At 34.6% G+C, this 18,267-nt stretch overlaps 1 protein-coding gene across 2 annotated transcripts in view; it reads left to right on the top strand.

The window, feature by feature from the left end:
- NFD3 (Ribosomal L18p/L5e family protein) overlaps window positions 1-18,267 on the top strand; it is a 46,668-nt gene that overhangs the window by 12,990 nt on the left and 15,411 nt on the right. Inside the window, exon 1 of one of the 2 annotated variants that reach the window (XM_089829158.1) lies at window positions 5,628-6,513. The exons of the other annotated variant lie outside the window; for it this stretch is intronic. The gene's annotated coding sequence lies outside the window, so the exon portion shown is untranslated. Of the gene's footprint in view, window positions 1-5,627; window positions 6,514-18,267 lie in introns of those variants that run through there. 2 annotated transcript variants of the gene reach the window in all.

Here is an 18,267-nt window from a genome sequence, read left to right as displayed (position 1 = left end):
CATCACTAATTGGTTCAAATGAAATGAATTTTCTCTTGTCCCTTGTCACGTGTCTTGAACACTCACTGTCAACATACCATCCATCTTTCTTATTCTGCGCATGTAAGACTATTTGAACAAATAGAGACTTTTCTTTCTTTTTCCAAACCTTCTTATTAGCGCGATTTTCTTTCTTTGCTGGATTTGTATGAAAAGTTGTTCTACATTGATGGGCAACATGTTCAAAATTATCACAATTTGAACATAGGATATCAAGATCAACCAATGGAGCAAAGGAATTTTGGTTTATGAAATTAGAAGTCTTCTTTTCTTTGCTTCTACACTTTAGTGCTTTATGACCAAACTTGTTGCAGGAGAAACAATATCTATTGAAGCTGTAGGAGAAATATTGTCTATGATATGGCCTTTTCCAATCATTCATATGTTGTTATGATGTTCTACATTCTATTGCTTTGTGCCCAAAAAGATTGCATGAATAACAATAACCATAAAACGTATAATGAAGTTTGTGTGTATCCTTAAGTTTGTCTTCTTTTGATGTATTGTTTTCAGTATCTTCATCACCTTCTTTGATGAACACAAATATTTTTTTTAAAAGGATTTCCCCAAAAATCCAATAGGAGAAAAATGCATAATTTAAACGTATCTATATAAAACAATTAGAATTTCATTTTCAAACCCTACCCATATCAAAATATAGATTCTCAAAAATCTTTCCAACAAGGTTTGCTAATTCAAAAATCATATACAAATAATCTCAATGAAGAACAATAAATTTACAACGACGGCTTCGACCCAATTTAAAACTCTAAAAATAGATTTATCCAGACATGAAGAAGAAGAATGGAAAACTATTGTGCAAATAAACCACAAGATTCTACTTGAATTTGATGCTAATACGATAATACATGAAGAACGCAAGTATTTCTCTTTCCTTTTGAAACCCTTCTTGGAAAATTGCTCCTCCAAAACCCAATTATCGACAAATGAACTCTAAATTGCTAATAAAGAGTTTTTCCCAGGTTTTTGACTATGTATGATTTTAGTTAGGATTTCTAAACTTTTCCCAGACTTAAAATTGTCCTTCAATTTGATAGTGCTTTCCTCCAATTGCTTTTTCAAATTTTCAACTTCTATTTCAAATTTAGCACTCTTCTGTTTTGAACTTCAATTTGTCTTCAATTTGTTTCTTTTCTTCATCAAGAGTTTTTAATGCTTCTAGTGCTTTCTCGGATGTATCATTGTACTTGGTTATTTTCTTCTTTAATTTGATATTTTCATTATGTGCATAATTGAGCTCTTCTTCAAGATCAACATCATTTCCTTCATCACAAGATTCATCTTCTTCATTACATGATTCATTTTCTTCATTCTCATGAATGTCACTTAGGTCAGCTTCAACCATAAAGAGAACTTCATCTCCTCATCACTTGGCCTTTCCTCAATATCTTCATCGGAAGAGCTACTATCCTTTTTGGAGTAAAAACATTTTTTACTCTTCTTTTGAAATTGTTTCTTTTTATTAAATTTGTTGTTCTTTATCCATTTCTTCTTTTTGAAAGCTTCCTTTTCATCTTTTCTAGAGTCACTATTGTTAAAAGGACATTTAGATGCGTAGTGGCTTGGCTTTCCGTAGTTAAAGCATTTGAACTTTCCTCTGTTTTTACCATTCTTTACTTTTTGCTTTCTCATGAAGTAGGCTTCTTCTTTATTTGATTCACTATCCGAGCTCTCACTTGAAATTTTCTTTTTACTTTTATTTTTCTTAGATGCTTTAAATGCTATTTCTTTCTTCGACTCATTGCTTCCTATTCTCATTTCATAAGCGGTAAGAATTCCATGCAATTCATCCTTTGTCAATTTATCTAAGTCTTTTGTTTCTTTGATTGCAGATATTTTGGAGTTGAATTTCATAGGCAGCGATCTTAAAATCTTTTCGCCTACAAGACTTTCTCTTACTTTTTCACCAAGAGCTTGCATAGAAGTAACAACATCATCAACATGATCAAGAAAAGTGGCTATATTATCATCTTCCTTAATGTGGAGACTTTCAAACACTTTCTGATGAGTTTGTAGTTTGAATTTCTTTACATTTTCAGTTCCTTCATAAACATATTTCAGCTTATACCAAATGTCCTTGGCCGATTTATAATTCATAACTTTTGAGAATATTGTTTCGGTAAGATTGCATAAAATTGCATGTTTTGCTTTGGCATTGTTTTCACATTTCTCTTTTCGGCTGTATCCATTGGTGGGTTTTGTGGTGGTGTATATCCATCTACAACTGATTGCTAGACATCAAAACCAATAGCCGTAAGATAAGTAGGCATAGTGCATCCCATCAAACATTGGCGTGTTGTTTTGAAAGATCTCGCCCATTCTACTCCTTTTAGATCTAGCTTCGAGTGGTTACGCTTTATAGAAGGCACCGGCTCTGATACCAATTGAAGAGCACATAATATATTGGGGGGGGGGGGTGAATCAGTATATTAATATTTTTTGTCAATTCTAAAACTTTTATCCAAATAATTATTATAGATATAGAAACCAACTGTTATGCATTTGAGCAAAAAAACACAATTTTAAACGGAAACCCAATGTGGGAGAAAACCACAGCAAATAATTGCTTTTATATAACTTTAGATCTTTTTACAATATGTTTGTAGGCTCCAATCGACCTACAAGAGGCTCCAACCTCGATTTTACAAGCACCAACCCGCTGGAAGCTACAACTCCCACAATTCGTAGGCTTCAACCCATTGGAAGCATCTACTCCTACTTTTGATATTAAATCTGAAACTCCACCTCTGTTTTTTGTTGCTTTTACAACTGATGATGGAACTATGTAATTTTTTTTGTCTTTGAAGTCAGCCAATCCTTCTTCAATTGATATATAATTTTGGACTTCTCACTCTTCTTTACTACCTCTGATTACATATATATCAGATTAGGAATATCTGAATATATTTATTTCTGCTCCTCTCTGCCAAGCTTCTCAAGCTGCTGACTTGCTTATTTAAAAAATTCATTCCTTATTTATATCAAATCTTTTATAAGATGTGACTTTTCAATTGCAATGAGTCATGCTCCTTCATAAGTAAATTGTGTTTTCTCTTAATTGAAACGATTGTTATATGTGCTTCGATTAAACATTTGTCAATCACCAACTCATATTTATTTATGCCATCGATATGTTTCAAAGGCTTCATTTGTCATAATCAATACTTACAAATCCCTCATTTGCTGTATGTAGCAACGTTTCCAGAAGATGCCGAATAAACATTAATAATGTATTTATTTTATGACCACTTCAATACCCAACTGCTTCATCGCTGAATGTCATGGCATAGAGATTCCGGAATTAATATCGTCTGGTTTGCCAAATGCCAATAATACTCACATTGCGTGAAAGCTATATATTGCTGCTTGAAAGATAATCATATCAATGATTTGCTTTAATTATGTGAAGGCTCTATTTGCACGTATATTGATGTGAATAGCATATTGGTCCTTCCACTCTACAAGTGCGTGCTATCTCTGTATATGTGGCGGTCTGTTTAAATGATGACCGGGCACAATATTTCTTTGACGATTTTCTTGATCAATTTATTGGGCTTCATGTATAGTCTTCTTTAGATGAGTATTGGTCCTCTACATTCAAATTCATCTTTATTGCCCATGTTCAAGCCTTCATCGTTATGACATGAAAACTCTCAAACTGTTTATTCTTAGCTTTAAAAGATATCATTGTCGTATTTTTGCATCTGTACAGACTACGTGGATTAGTATGACGAAAAATAGAGAAACTTATTTAATATTTGCCAGACGTTTATTTGTTTGCTGGTGGCTCTCTTATACGAAGATATCACTATTTCATACTATGCTCCTTGCTGTTCAAGACATGCTTGCTCATTTGGTAGTCTTTATGAATCTTCGAACTGATAATGTATAATCGCTTCTTTATGGTTCCATCCATATTGTATTGCAGATTATGCATACTATTGCCTTCGAATAACTTTATTGTTCATTATTAAATTTATGGGCTCTTTCTTCATGTTGTGGGTATATAACTCTGACTTATATTGTTTAACCTTTGACATCGTACTTCATGGAGTTCTAGTTAGATATGTTTACTTTGTTCAAACCTTCATTCCACATCATATTCTGATCTTTTACGGCTGTTTGGTCATCGCAGTCTGTCTTCAAAATTCAGATGTCACCTTGTGGCTGTTAAAGTTTCCATCGCTTATATTGATTTGTAATTTGTATCGTCAAGATAGTCATCAGTCCCAACTCTCCCTCTTTTTATCTGAACAAACTGTATATTTCTTTCTGCTGTAATGGCAATAATTATTCAGAATGGTCTATGCGTCATTCTGATATCACAGTGTACCAGCGTGTAGCACTATTCTGTTCTGTACGTGCTCTACCAAACATTCTTTTGGTGTGTCCCTCTTTGCACAGGTTTGACTTCTATTTCTTTTCATATATTCATACTGTTTGTCAGATTACTTCCTTGTTCATGACTTAATAATTGCAGATGTATATTGAGACTGAATTGTTGATGAATGAGCTATGATATTAAAGTTATATCTTGAATATGATTAAGTCCATTAGTTATGATAATGCTAATGGTCCTCATATATTCTTTTACATTAATCTTATAATTTCTTCAAACTTATTGACAACAATTTCAATTTTTTTATCACTTCTCACAAAAGATAGCTAATAATGCACCTCACACTAATTGTGAGAGAATTTCTACTGCAAGAGTGTTGAGGATTTTTCACCAGTGAAACTTGGGGACTCGCACACTCCACAGAACCTCAAAGTACTTGTCCTTGAGACATCCCCACACTGGGTACTTGAGTACCGAAGTACCCCCACCTCGGCCATTCCGCAACCACTCTGCCACTGGGAAGGTTACTTGAATTTCTATTTGAATTCTGATTTTTTAATGTTTCTATTGGACATGTACTATGTTACCATTGTGGATGTTTAATGGTTCTCATTTGTGTTGCAATTTTGCTATGTTCAAGTATTTCAATTTGGTATCTTATACCGAAATATCATTTCATAACTAGTATTTCAAGCTCCACATGTATAGTATACAACACCCCTTGCTCTCCTGCCACCGCCCCCCCTCTTTCCCGAAATTGATGCCTTTTGACCCCCCATCTCAGAAACTCGTCCCGGCATACCGACATAGCCCAGTGCTATTGTTACACTGGTTTTCACAGATCAATCCAGTGCTTATAATGTCTTGTCAATATTCCCACTAACTTGAATGGGATTTGCTCTTGCTACAACATTTTGGATATTAGTCCTCTTAGCAGCCTGGCAATTATTTGCCAAATTTGGACACATAACTTCATCTTTTGCATTTTTAATAAAATAGTTACTTGTACCATAGTGAATCAAGTTTCTTCTTTCATCAATAAGGTTATTTGTCCCCATTTCTTTTATCAACCATCTTATTGAGGCCATTTGAAAGATAAAAAAAGCAAACAGTTGTTTTTAAGAAATGCAAAAAACTAAACAAGATACTAACAATTGTATTTTTATAGCTTCATCAAACCTTGCGCAAGACGATTAATGTGGTAGTTCTGTCACTAGCTATATTATTTACCTTTGCTGTAGCTGGCCATACATATTGCTTACAATACTTGTCCAAGATCCTTAAATGCAATTTTTTAGAAGATTGTAGCTGCGATACAGATCTTTATCTCTGATTTTATTAAATAGAAATGTGATCGTTATAGTCATCTTCAGCTGAAGAAGACATTTATGATAATATTCAATATAATATGTAGAGACATGTGTCATGCAAGGAGGCATGCGTATGGCAATATGAAGAGTTTTATATTTGGAAATTGAAGAGACCTTCGGGTATAATATGAAGAGTCTCATCTCAATCTATTTATGTGATTGCTTAGTGTAATGATGATATATCAAGTGAAAAGCATTGTATCCAAACATTTTTATTATCAATAAAAGAGCTATTTTTTTGGTGTGGTTGGGTTTGTCCCTTCAAATGGAAGGGTTTTCTAGGGTAATCTTTTTGTGTCTTTTGCATCAATTTGGTTCTTCCTTATTGCTGTTTACCCTTATGTTTGGGCAAAACATTAACATGGTATCACAACCTACTTAGATAACAGCAATAAAGTGTTTGTGTATCTGTTTTAGATTGCTTCAAGTTTTTTAGTTTGCAATTTGCATGAGATCCACATTTTTTAATATTGTTGCTTATTCTTTTTCATACCTTATTTGTTTATTTCTGTCTCTTCTCATTGATGCCTTCTTCTTGGTGTATATTTTTTTTTGATGGAGGTCATCCACAAACAAGTTTTAGGTACCTGATATGGGCTCACGTGTGCCTGAAACCTCTTCGGCTAAGAGCCAAGGACTAAGGAGCATCCATGCTGCCAAATTCGCCCGGGGCATGATCCTGGCCTCATCCCTTATGATGTCTTCAAGTTCAATTTCACCAGTAGATATTTTCATGTCGCCTTAGTATGTTTATCTCATTCTGCTCATAAAGTTTGGTTCTTACCTTCGTAAATTTTATATCTTGTTTTTATTGATAGTGTCGAGTGGCATCAAGTGTAGGTAAATAAATTTTTTTCGTCATTTGAGAAGTATTGATAATAAGGAGTTGAATTTGGCTTTTGACTATTCTAGATTGGCTGTTATTGTCAGAAAATGTATTGCATATCTGTCAAGGTTGATGTGTTTGTTTTGGTTTACCTTTGTTGTCAGTATTCTAACCTTGATCCGTCTATGTGTTCGACAGTTTCTTTTTCATTTCTTGTATGGCTCAGTTTTAACGCAAACAAGTGCTACAACATCCAAATTTACAATTGCTTGTGGGCAAACAATAAGGGGAAGGGGAGATTTGTAATGTCCCTCTAGGATTATATAAATAAAGATAAATTAAATATAATACATTAATTATTTTATATTAGTTTCACTTTTCATTTTTTTGAACTAATATAAATTAAGTAAACATTATTTAAAATAATAAACATGGAGACAGTTGTAGACATTCATGGTTACTCCAAAATAAATATGTGCTGTCCGAACTGGGAAAGGGGGAATACAAATTGTTGAATTTGAAAGTAAAAAGTAATAGAATTGAATCCTTTCGTCAGTTTTATTTACTAGCCTAGTGGACAAATCATAGTTGAAAAACTCGGTTTCAGGAATATCTCGGCTAGCTCAACAAATTTAAAAATCTTGGAACTGCCAAAAAATTGGCAAAAAAATCGGTAATAAGTTGGCACTTTTATCCAACATTTGAAAATATATAATTTTTATAGATATATATTAATAAATAATTATGAAGACTATAAATAAATATATTTGTTCTCTATAATAAATTTATAGTTTATAAACACTATAAACTTATAAATGCTGTTAATAAACAATGCATATGCATATTAGCATTAAGAATAAATATACAGTATTATAATTTATTAGATATACAGTTATTAATTTATATTAATTTATAACTCTCTATAATGAATTTATTAATATACAATATTATATTATTTTAGTATTAATATATAGTATTATAATTTACAAAACTAGTTCAAATAAATTAGAATTTATATATTATAAACTTATCTGTAAACTCACGATCATCAATTCATAACTTCTATAAATTTACAACTCTATAAAATTATATTTAGTGATGTTGATGTGTGTACAGGAGCATAATAATGATGTATATATGAGGAGAGTTGACTAGTATGCATTGACTTTCCAAGTCATTCATTGGGGTGAAATTTGTCATACTTAGACAAATTTACATTGAATTTCCAAAAATGTTTTCTATAACTTGTTGAAGAGCAAAACCACTGTGCGTATCCTACAATCAGCACTCCATGTGATGGCATCTTTGAGGCATATCGTCGAAATAGTTCCTGTGTCTAAATCTGTGCTTCTACGTTTTCTCAACAATCTGAATCTGTGTGCCTTCTAGTCCTCAGTGATCACACCTTTCCTCAGCAGCCATCGCAGCCTGTGGGAAAATGAAAAAACTCTTAAACCTTTTTTTTAAAGAAAACTTTATTGTTTTTTCAAGTTGACTTAATCGGTGATTTTTTGACCCAAAAATCGTCAAAACCGTGATTTTTTCATCCCAACTGTGGTGTATTTTTTTTCAAAATATCGTCGGTGATTTATTTGGCGATTATATTGCCTAGCAGTTTTGCTCACATTATCTCACGATATTAGTGATATATTGCAGTTTTTTAAACTATGGGACAAATAATAGACAGAGGCACTAGGAAAAGACAAGTTGAATTCATCTGGTTCAATTCGAAGAGGTTTCTATCGTATCTAGATATAGAGTCAATTGTAGAACAGACAGTAATAGTCAGTGGGAGTGCCACACAAAGCCAAGAATTCAATCACACGGAGTCAAGGAATTATGGTATTGCTGCTATAGGGTGGGAGTGAAGATAACCATGTTGAATAAGCCTGTTCAACTCTGATTATAGGAGTTTTTGAAGATATCTGCCATTGTTTGTAGAAGACATGCCGTCTTGGACAATGCATAAAGGGAAGTTGCACAGTCCAACATGTAAAAATCTTAACACAATCGAATCTAGAAACAAATCAACAATACAATGGATTGTGGAAATTTGATCTCTTAAATAACATTTGTTATTTAGACTGAATTATTTATTGTTTTAATAACAATTTATAATTAGTTGTTATTTTGGGTTTGTGCATTTATCTGAATTAATTACTATCTAAATTGATAATAATTTAGAATTATTATTTGATTAACAGTTAAATAATATATGTTGGATATGAATTGATCTTCGTTTTATCAAGAGTTAATTTACAAGTATCGTCAACGAACTTATTACTACAGGAGTTTATAATCAATCGAGGGCCATCACATATTATGTAACAATTGATGTCTCAAGGCTAGAGCTTTTCTATCATTGTTGAATTCATACAAACTTTGAAGACATTCAAACATCTCCTTAGCTAAATTCAACTTGGATATGACAGGTACCAAATGATCCTTAACAGAATCAATCAGGATCTTTCTTGCCATGATGTTGTTCTCTCTCCATTGCGCTTTCCCAGTATCATCTGCAGGCTCAGCTACATCAGATTTTACATAATTGAGAAGATCATTTTCTTCAAGTGCAATCAGGACCCTGAATTTCCATGAAGTAAAATTGGATGCTTCATCAAATCTATCTTGGACTTTCAGTCTGTTCACCATTGTAGAGATCTGAAACATACAAAATGAGAGTAGAACAATAAGAAATATATAACCTAAAGATTCTGGTTCTGGATTGTTTCCTTAGACCCGCTTTGATTCCATGTTAAATTTTGAACCAAAATGAAAAATAGGGTAAAGAGCTGAAATAACAAAAACAGAAATACAACAGGAGCACAAAAACTTATCCTGGGAAAACCCTCCTCTTAAGGGTAAAAAACCCAGCCCACAAAATGACAATCCTTTATTGAGTTCTCAAAACAAAACTACAAGCATTTGCATATGACTGAGGATCTCAATCAGTCAACCAATAAGCTTATTTTAGACACGTTAGTGTTTAACGGAGATATTCATTCAAAATCTATATTACAATCTTGCACAGATAAAATAGTGCATAATCAAATGTAACCCGAATATAACTTTCTATCTCCTTCATGCATGCATACAACAAACTATCCAGAGTAATATTCTTCTGACTTTCTGAGGTTACTCCAACACTGTATAAAAACTCAATACGCACACACAGGCAGCTCTCAATAAAAACAAAAAAACTTTTTTTATTACTTTACTGAAACTTAGACGAATGAAGAGACTCCCATAGCTGAAGAATCGTACAGTGGAACTTTAACAGTCTACCATTATCTACCATTACAATAATAAACATGGCTATTAGAACATCAACTGTCGATGCCACAAATGAACTGACGATGCCACATGTGTATTGATGACACCTTCAAAACATGAATCTCCTTAAAATACAAAGTGTGTTGAGGAGGATCGTAGTTATCTTGTGGTATCCTCCTCAACACACTTTGAGCACAATGAATGGATATAGCCGGAACATGATGAGAAGCAGTTGAGTCATAATAATGGCAGAGCTCATGAGACGAGCCATTAACAAGTCACTTGAACCCATTCTAACATAATAAAGGAGAAGCTCGAAGGAACAGAATTCCCATGAAGAAGTCTCAAAATATATCACAGGCAGCTCCCGTAGGGCCACAACAGAGAACCAATAAAACACAATTCCAATTGCTCAAATCAAGAAATAAAAGATCAGGTATGAAGGAATTCTATATTAGCTACCTTATCTTTAACACATTTGAAATGGGAAGAGAGTAGAGAAAAGAAAAGGGAAGGTGTGAATGAAGAAAGAATTAATGGAAGGTGAAAAAGGTATGAGAAGAAAACTAGGAAGTGACTCCTTTTGTAACATGCTGGACCTCACAACTAAATAATATTAAGTAGGAAACAAATCAAAAGTTCTCTCTTTTTCTTTTTAACAACCTTAACAAAAAGAATTTACTTTCCTTTTCACATGAATATTATACCCGTCAAACCCGTTTATCTCACTGCAAGCAAAAATAATTCATTAAATTCATCTAACTACCTTCACAACTATCAAGTCAGTTTTTATTTAATCCAAAAGAAAGAACTTAATAATTGAATCAACCAACAATGTATAAATCAAAGAACCTGGAAAGGATGGAAGTATCTATTCTTGTTTCTCTTTCTTCAATTGCTTCTGATTGTCATCTAGTAGAGGGAGAGCATCATCAAAGGTTTTACCTCCCAACCATTGACCTTTTGATCTTGACCTTTTGGTTTCCCACACAACTTCCTTTCAGAAGTGGCCCAATGCTACATGAGAGGCACAGAAACAGGATCCGATATTGATTGCCATCCAAGAGCTGGTGTTTAGAAACCACAACCATCTTGGTCGGTCATGCCCTATAGATTTCCATTGCTATGAGAATGACCTTCCTGACTAGATGTGCACTCTTGGTTCAAGTGACTGAGTGTTACAGCACCATTGCATGTCATGACCTTGACCAAGGTTTCCATTTGCAAGCATTGTATTGGTGCTATTGTTGTCACTTCAGGTCAAGGAGTATGGCTTGGTAAATTTCACAGGCTTAGCTAATGAACAGGCTTTCCTTCCTTATCTGCTAGGATATCTCTAATAACCCATATATATATGCATTTTACGTCAAGGAGCGGCTCAGTAAATTTCATAGGCTTTGCTAGTGAACAGGCATTCCTTTGATAACTTTCTATCACAAGCTTACAACTAGAAGGCTAACCCTTCTGAAGGTTTCAGTGTAACAAACTATTATGATACCCCATGGTTTGTAGAATGTTCAATTGCTTTGGAAAATTTAGACCCTCCTGATATAGTCATATTGACTCCTAACTGATTTATTAATCTCAGATTTATATATCTTTCTTAATCTGATTGCCAATGAAAGATTCAGATTGTGATTTTGTTTTGCTGTAGAAAATATATGTACAGTCATATAGAGTTTCTCTAGTTGATTTCCTGTATTCAGGTAATCCGATTCTTGGACTATTTCTTAGTTCATTCTTTTAACAGAAGACTCATATGAATCAATCTATAAGTTAAGGTAATATTCCTTGCTATTCATGAAATGAATTCATTTCCTTATTAACATTGCTTTTAGGAAATCAAACATAGTGTTATTAATCAGCATGCATTTTGTGATGAGTTATCAATGCCATATGCCAATAAAAGATCAGAATGATATGGAATTTTTTATTGTTTATCAAAATAATGATAATAGCAGATAAGATTTCTTCTGAAGGTAATAATCTATTTTCTTTGATATACAAACTCATGATATCACAGTTATACAAATGGACCGAGGTTATGTCGAACCCAAATCAACGAAAGTGATAAATCAAATGCAGTGAAGATATGTTCAACCCAATGAACAAATGTAATAAGTCAATCCACAGAGAATATGATCCCTCAATATGAATGAGAATAATCCAATGAACAAATGTAATAAGTCAATCCACAGAGAATACAATCCATCAATATGAATGAGAATAATAATTCGAAGGCACTGAGAATATGTTCATTCAACATGAATGATAATGCTATTCCATCAAATATAAGCAAAGATACAAATCTACGACGCAAGGTGAACTTGGCCGGTTCATCTGATTAAATGCAGAACACTTAATGATCTGCGAGAATGCTCGATTTACTGAGCTAGTACTTTCGTTGCTTGAAATAATAGTGATGCCAAAAGACTATGCAAGACTTCAACAGCTCAATACAACAATAATCTTTATTGATTTCAATCAGAGTTACATAATGATGTGATATCTCAAATTTTCAACTTGATGAACTTCAGATAGCAGTCATGGCTCTGTGGTTTTTGTCTTAGAGATGCAATAATCAATGAGTAGAATGGAGATTGCATACAGTGATGTTTACACTTTCACCTCAAAGAGCAGTTTTGTCTCATGGCAAGAATTTGTGGATGTGAGTTATATGCCTGTACAACATGCAGGATAAAACACCCTATAGTTCGGGATGAAACATTAATACTGAATTCTCTCTTGAACAAAGTCACCACATATGCTAAAGATTGCAAAGAAAGATCATGGGGTGACTCCAAGGTTCCTTCTAATGATGGACATAACTCAGTTGTAATGATGTGATATGCTGGTATCACAAGGGGACTGACACTAGATCACAAAGAATTATCAACTTACCTTACGGATGATATGGTTTCACAATGTGTAATGAAAATATAATGACTTCTAACTTTCTATGAACTTAAACTTGCAGTTCTAAACTACTTCTACTTCTACTTCTATTCTAGGATGCAAGAACTTGCGAATATCTTTGTAAACTCTACTAGGTGTGGTCTTGTGGTCAACTCCACCCACTAGTGCAATATTCTAAGGTATTTTCGAAAGGTATTCAAATCACTACCATTTCATCAAATCCCATCTATATATGCAAATCAATGAGCAAGGATTAATTGAAGTTAAGCTTATGATTTTGCCATTCAACCATGCAAGATGTACTTACGAGCAATGAGCAACTAGTGGTTTGATCTAAGCAAGTTCGCCAAAGATGGTTCCACAATAACTCATCCAATCTAAACTATTTGAAAAAAATCCTAAGTTCTTAAAATTCTAATCTAATTGAGGAACGGGAAGAACATGCAATACTCCAAATTTATCACAAATATCTACCATGTGAACACAACAATGAAGAGAATAATTTCAATAGTATCTTGGCAACAATTCTCCAACATAGCTCTTTTACAGATATCAAAAGCAAGCTTTTAAGAAGGAGCTCAATTACAATGAGCGTACTCACTCAGAGTTTCATGTTGGCTTATGCAAGATGTATCCTTCATTGACCATGGTAGGATAAGGGCAGCCCCTTAGCTTAGCCACACAATTGGATTGAGGATCTCGATGAGGTGGAACTATATATATATATTATACTAATATTTTTATATAGCAGACAAAATAATCTGCTTGGCCCGACAAGAAAGAGAGAACCTCTCTAGTCTTTGAATCTCCTATTCAAACTATTTGCCTCTCAAAAGTAATTCTTTTAGGATTCTAACCTGGCTCTGATACCATGTTAATTTTGAGGATTGCTGCAAATGTAATAACATTGTTTGTGTAGTATGTGTGTTTCAAATGGAGCAATCTCCCTTACATTTATTATATTGGGAATGAGGCAAGGAGAGAGACATGTCCCTTCATAGGACATGTCTATTCATTATGGTGAGATTAATATAATGATAATTGATTATGTAATCATATATATATTATATTATATTAATTTCTTCTAATAGTATTTTAGACATATATCTATCATATCTATTATTTCTCACATAAGATATCTTCAATATTTTAATCTCATAGGATTTAGACAACAGAAGCTACAAAACATAAACACTCCCTCTTAGCCAGGGAGAACAAACACACGATAGATATTAAACCATTGGTAATATTAGGGGTGATAGTTTTTAAGGATATCATCATATCTTGGATCGGAACATCTCCACCATTTTGATATCAATTTTGATATCATGAGTATTGGCCTCCTGAACATCAACACATGAAATTCACCAAATACTCTGAGTAATGGCCTACTGGCTTATTGAATATCAACACATGATATTCACGAAGGATTCAATAATAAGGTAATGGCCTCTTGAATATCACGTCACATGATATTCACCAAGTACCTATGATATATCTACACAAACAACTCATCGACCGTTAATTGAATGACATGTAACACTTAGTTGTTGATTTACAAGATATAATGTATCATGATCTGTTTAAACATCATAAGATATCCATCATAATAGAAGATTGAATTATTGTAAGATTGTCACCTTCCAATAAAATTAACAAATACAAGTGATTATCATTTTGAAAGTTGTCACTTCCTCATGATTTACTGTAATGTCCCCTACTTAATGTGACCATTAGGTTCAATAGATTAGCCTATGACAAGAGTTTCCATAGGCTAATTAAGTGATTAGGGAGCTCATTTGGTAGTATTTTTAGGAGTTACTATTTTTAGTAAGTCAATGGGAGTCAAGTGATATGAAAATTTTCAGTGTTCGGCTTGGTGGATTTGGTTGAGCTCTTTCCGACGAGCTATCATACATGGTATTTTGAGTTTGACTCTTATATGATTTTAATGCTAAAGTTAAATTACATTATTATAAAATGATAATTAAATAAAAGACTTATCAATTAAGTCACTTTATTATAAAGTTGTTTTAAAAAGGTGTTTCCCATTTATCCCACATTGCTAATGCAAATGAAGTTGACTTCTTGGAGGACTTTATATTCTCTTGGCTGGAATGAGTTGGGGTATGCTTGGATGATATTACTATTATGTTATTGGATTTCTAGGAAATCTAATTGTTGAGCTTGGAGGACGAAATCCTTCTTTGCTAGCATTCTCTTCACTGTTGAAAGACATAGTCAGGAGGATTATTGGGTGTTTTCATTTAGGAAACACAGTGGGATTTATTGGTGAGTTCGCACATAGTTTAAGATAGCTCTAAAGTTCAGGTCAGAAGTTGTTTGCAGCCATGAATAGTGATTTTGCTATAGTGCGCATGAATAGTGATTTTGCTACAGTGTGCGTGAATAGTGTTTTTGCTACAATGCGTGTGAATAGTGTTTTTGCTACAGTGCGTGTGAATAGTGCTGCTACAGTACGCGAATAGTGTTGCATTGAGTTTCTTGTTCACTCTTGCTGTTTAAAGGTTGTGAGGCTGTCATTTCATCTGCAAATCACTACGACATCTACTTCCAGGTTCCTTCCATCATACTATTCATTTTAGGCATTGTAATTGTTAAATAGCAGTCTAAATATTTTTTGCAGCCTATGAGGCAATTGTATTTTAACATTTCTATTGCAAAATCAATATTATATCAGCAAATAAGGATGTCCAGACTTTGCTTATTTTTGTTGTATGTTTGCTAAGTGTTTGTCAAAATACCATGTTGAAAATAGAACTCTAATTGATAATACTTAGTAGTTTGCAAGTCTCCTCAAAAACAAAAAGAAGGGTGGTTATCACAGTGGTATCACAGCCTAGTTGTCCTGCCATATTGTGATGGCATTACAAGAAATTTAGAATAGCGAGGGCGAGGGAAAAGTGTTTGACAAAATGTCAAAACCCTAAAATCAGGTTAAGGAAGTCTGTTTGAGCATGCGACAAGGGCCTTATTAACTTCCGCAATACCAGAGTAAGAGAAAATGAGAATTTGGACTTGCAGAGTGAACAATCTAGTTCATCTGTGCGAGTGGACATAGAATCTAGTCATATAGACACAGGAGATATTCTTTGATTAGGACAACAATATGGGTGACTGAGATGATAGGAATACATGACTAGGCAGAGGCATGAATACTGGTTCAGATTAGGGGGAGGTTATGTTCAGACAATTATTGGATACATTAGAACAGGGGCAACATATGCAGCAGGAGCAGAATAGGCGGATGGACATGATGTTGCAACTTATGGCTAGATAGATGGGCCTCAACGTTAATCTAGGTGATGCGAACAATGGAAACAATAACAATGGGGGCAATGATAATAATGGTCGGGGCAACAAAAATGGTCTTGAGAATAACATTAATGGTAATAATAATGAACATGGCAACAATGGGAATAAGGCTGATAACTTTAGACACGTTGCATGCCCAGCTTAGACAGTGAGCTCGAGACCTCTTCTAGCCACCTTCCCACTCATAGATCCGGTTCAACTAGTAAACGAACTGCAGATTATTGAGTTACAAAATTAGTTCGGGAGGGACTGGGAGGCTAGTAGATGAGAGTTTCAGGCGGATATTTCCCTCAATGATTATATGGACTTAGAGGATGAGACACATGCCTAGAGCAGGAGGGAAGAATCAAAACTTTGAGCTGAGAAAGAAAGTTAGAAAACTTTCTTTACCTTATAATGATGCTTTAGGTAAGATGACTGCACGAGCTTGGGTGCAGAAGGTAGATACATACTTGCAGCTGAATCCTATGCTTGAGGAGGAGGCTATCAAGTATGGGGCTATTCATTTGGATGGTCCAGTGCATATGTGGTGGCACCATGGCATGGTAGCCTTAGGGCATAATCAGATCACATCTTACAAGGATTTCACTGAGAGACTCATAGAGAGATTTGATACCAAAGATCTTGAGTTACAGTTTAAGGAATTGGCACATCTAAAGCAGAGGGGATTGGTTGAGACATATATCAGCGAATTCTAGAGGTTAGCTGTGTTGGTCACATAAATTTCAGAGAGGAGATTAGTAGTGTTGTTTATAAACAAACTCTCAGAGCCCTTGAGGGGTTGGGTCAAGAGGCATGACCTAACTACATTACAGGAGGCCACTAAGAAGGCTCATGACTTAGCACCTTCGTCTTTTAGGAGCAAATTTCAGCATAGGGATTCACATACGAAGAAGGATAAAGAGAAGGACAAAAATCCTTTTCACAAGGATGCTTAACCAAAATGGGATAATAAGTTGGACAATGACACCCTGAATGAGTTGAGGAGGACGAAGCTACATTTTCATTGCAGAGAGCTTTGGGACTTATCTCATAAGTGCCTTCTCAAGGCTAAGGCAAATCAAATGGAGTATTTCTCAACAGAGGAGTCACATTTAGAGAGGGAGGATCAACACTCCGATTTAGATGAGGGTAACACCATAGAGGAGAGCAGCATTTCTAAGGATGAGAGGTCGTTGGCACATTTAACGGGGGCTCAAAAGGAAATCACATTTAAGGTTAGGGGTACTATCTAGGGGTAGAAAGTGATCTCACTCATTGACACTAGGGTTACACATAATTTCATAGATGCACAATTGGTAGCCAAGAGAGGTTTACAGGCTGAAGAGCGTGTTGGGTCTAGAGTCATGGTGGTTAACGATGACAAATTATTATGCACTCGAAAGATATCTAATCTTCACATCAGATTTGGAGATGGCTTTGAGTTGGAGGATGAGTTCTATGTAGTAGATTAGGGAAATTATGATGTCATCCTTGACATGACATGGATGGCCTTGCTAGTTGAGTATACACTCAACCTAGCAAAATTGGAGATGAGATTCCAGCATGAGGGCAAAACTGTTGTACTTAAAGGACTTTCAGATGAGGGCTGTAGAGTAATCTCCTTGAAGAGAATGCAACCTTTTTCTGCATGATGACGTAGAGTGGGTGGTAGAATGTTTCACTATGCCAGCTTCACGGGAGCCACAGGTGAAGAGTCATCCACCAAATATCCAGGAGATACTTGACAGACACGCTAAAGTATCAGGCGAGATTTTACATGGGTTTCCTCTTGACTCTTGAGGGGGATAGAGCATGTTATTGAGTTTGAGGAGGGAGCCAAACCAGTTTTGATTATTCCTTATCGTCATCCTAAGAAACACAAGGATGAGATAGAGAGGGGAGTTAAGGAGTTGTTGGAGATGGGGCACATTAGGCCTAGAAAAGGCCTTTTGCTTCAGCAGTAGTTATGGTAAAGAAGGATGGGACGATGCACATGTGCATCGATTACAGCGTACAGGGCACTGAATAAGAAAACAATTAGAAACAGGTATCCCATTCCTAGGATTGATGAGCTGCATCGGACATGCTTCTTCACCAAAATTGATTTACGATTTGGATACCATTAGATTCGGATGAGAGTAGAAGACATTGAGAAGACAACCTTC

Source organism: Cupressus sempervirens, chromosome 5 (genome assembly GCF_028749045.1).
Source record: "Cupressus sempervirens isolate cs-2001-9-10 chromosome 5, ASM2874904v1, whole genome shotgun sequence".
NCBI classification, from domain to species: domain Eukaryota; kingdom Viridiplantae; phylum Streptophyta; class Pinopsida; order Cupressales; family Cupressaceae; genus Cupressus; species Cupressus sempervirens.
The sequence above is the reverse complement of the archived record's forward strand: the minus strand, read 5'-3'. Positions and strand labels throughout refer to the sequence as shown.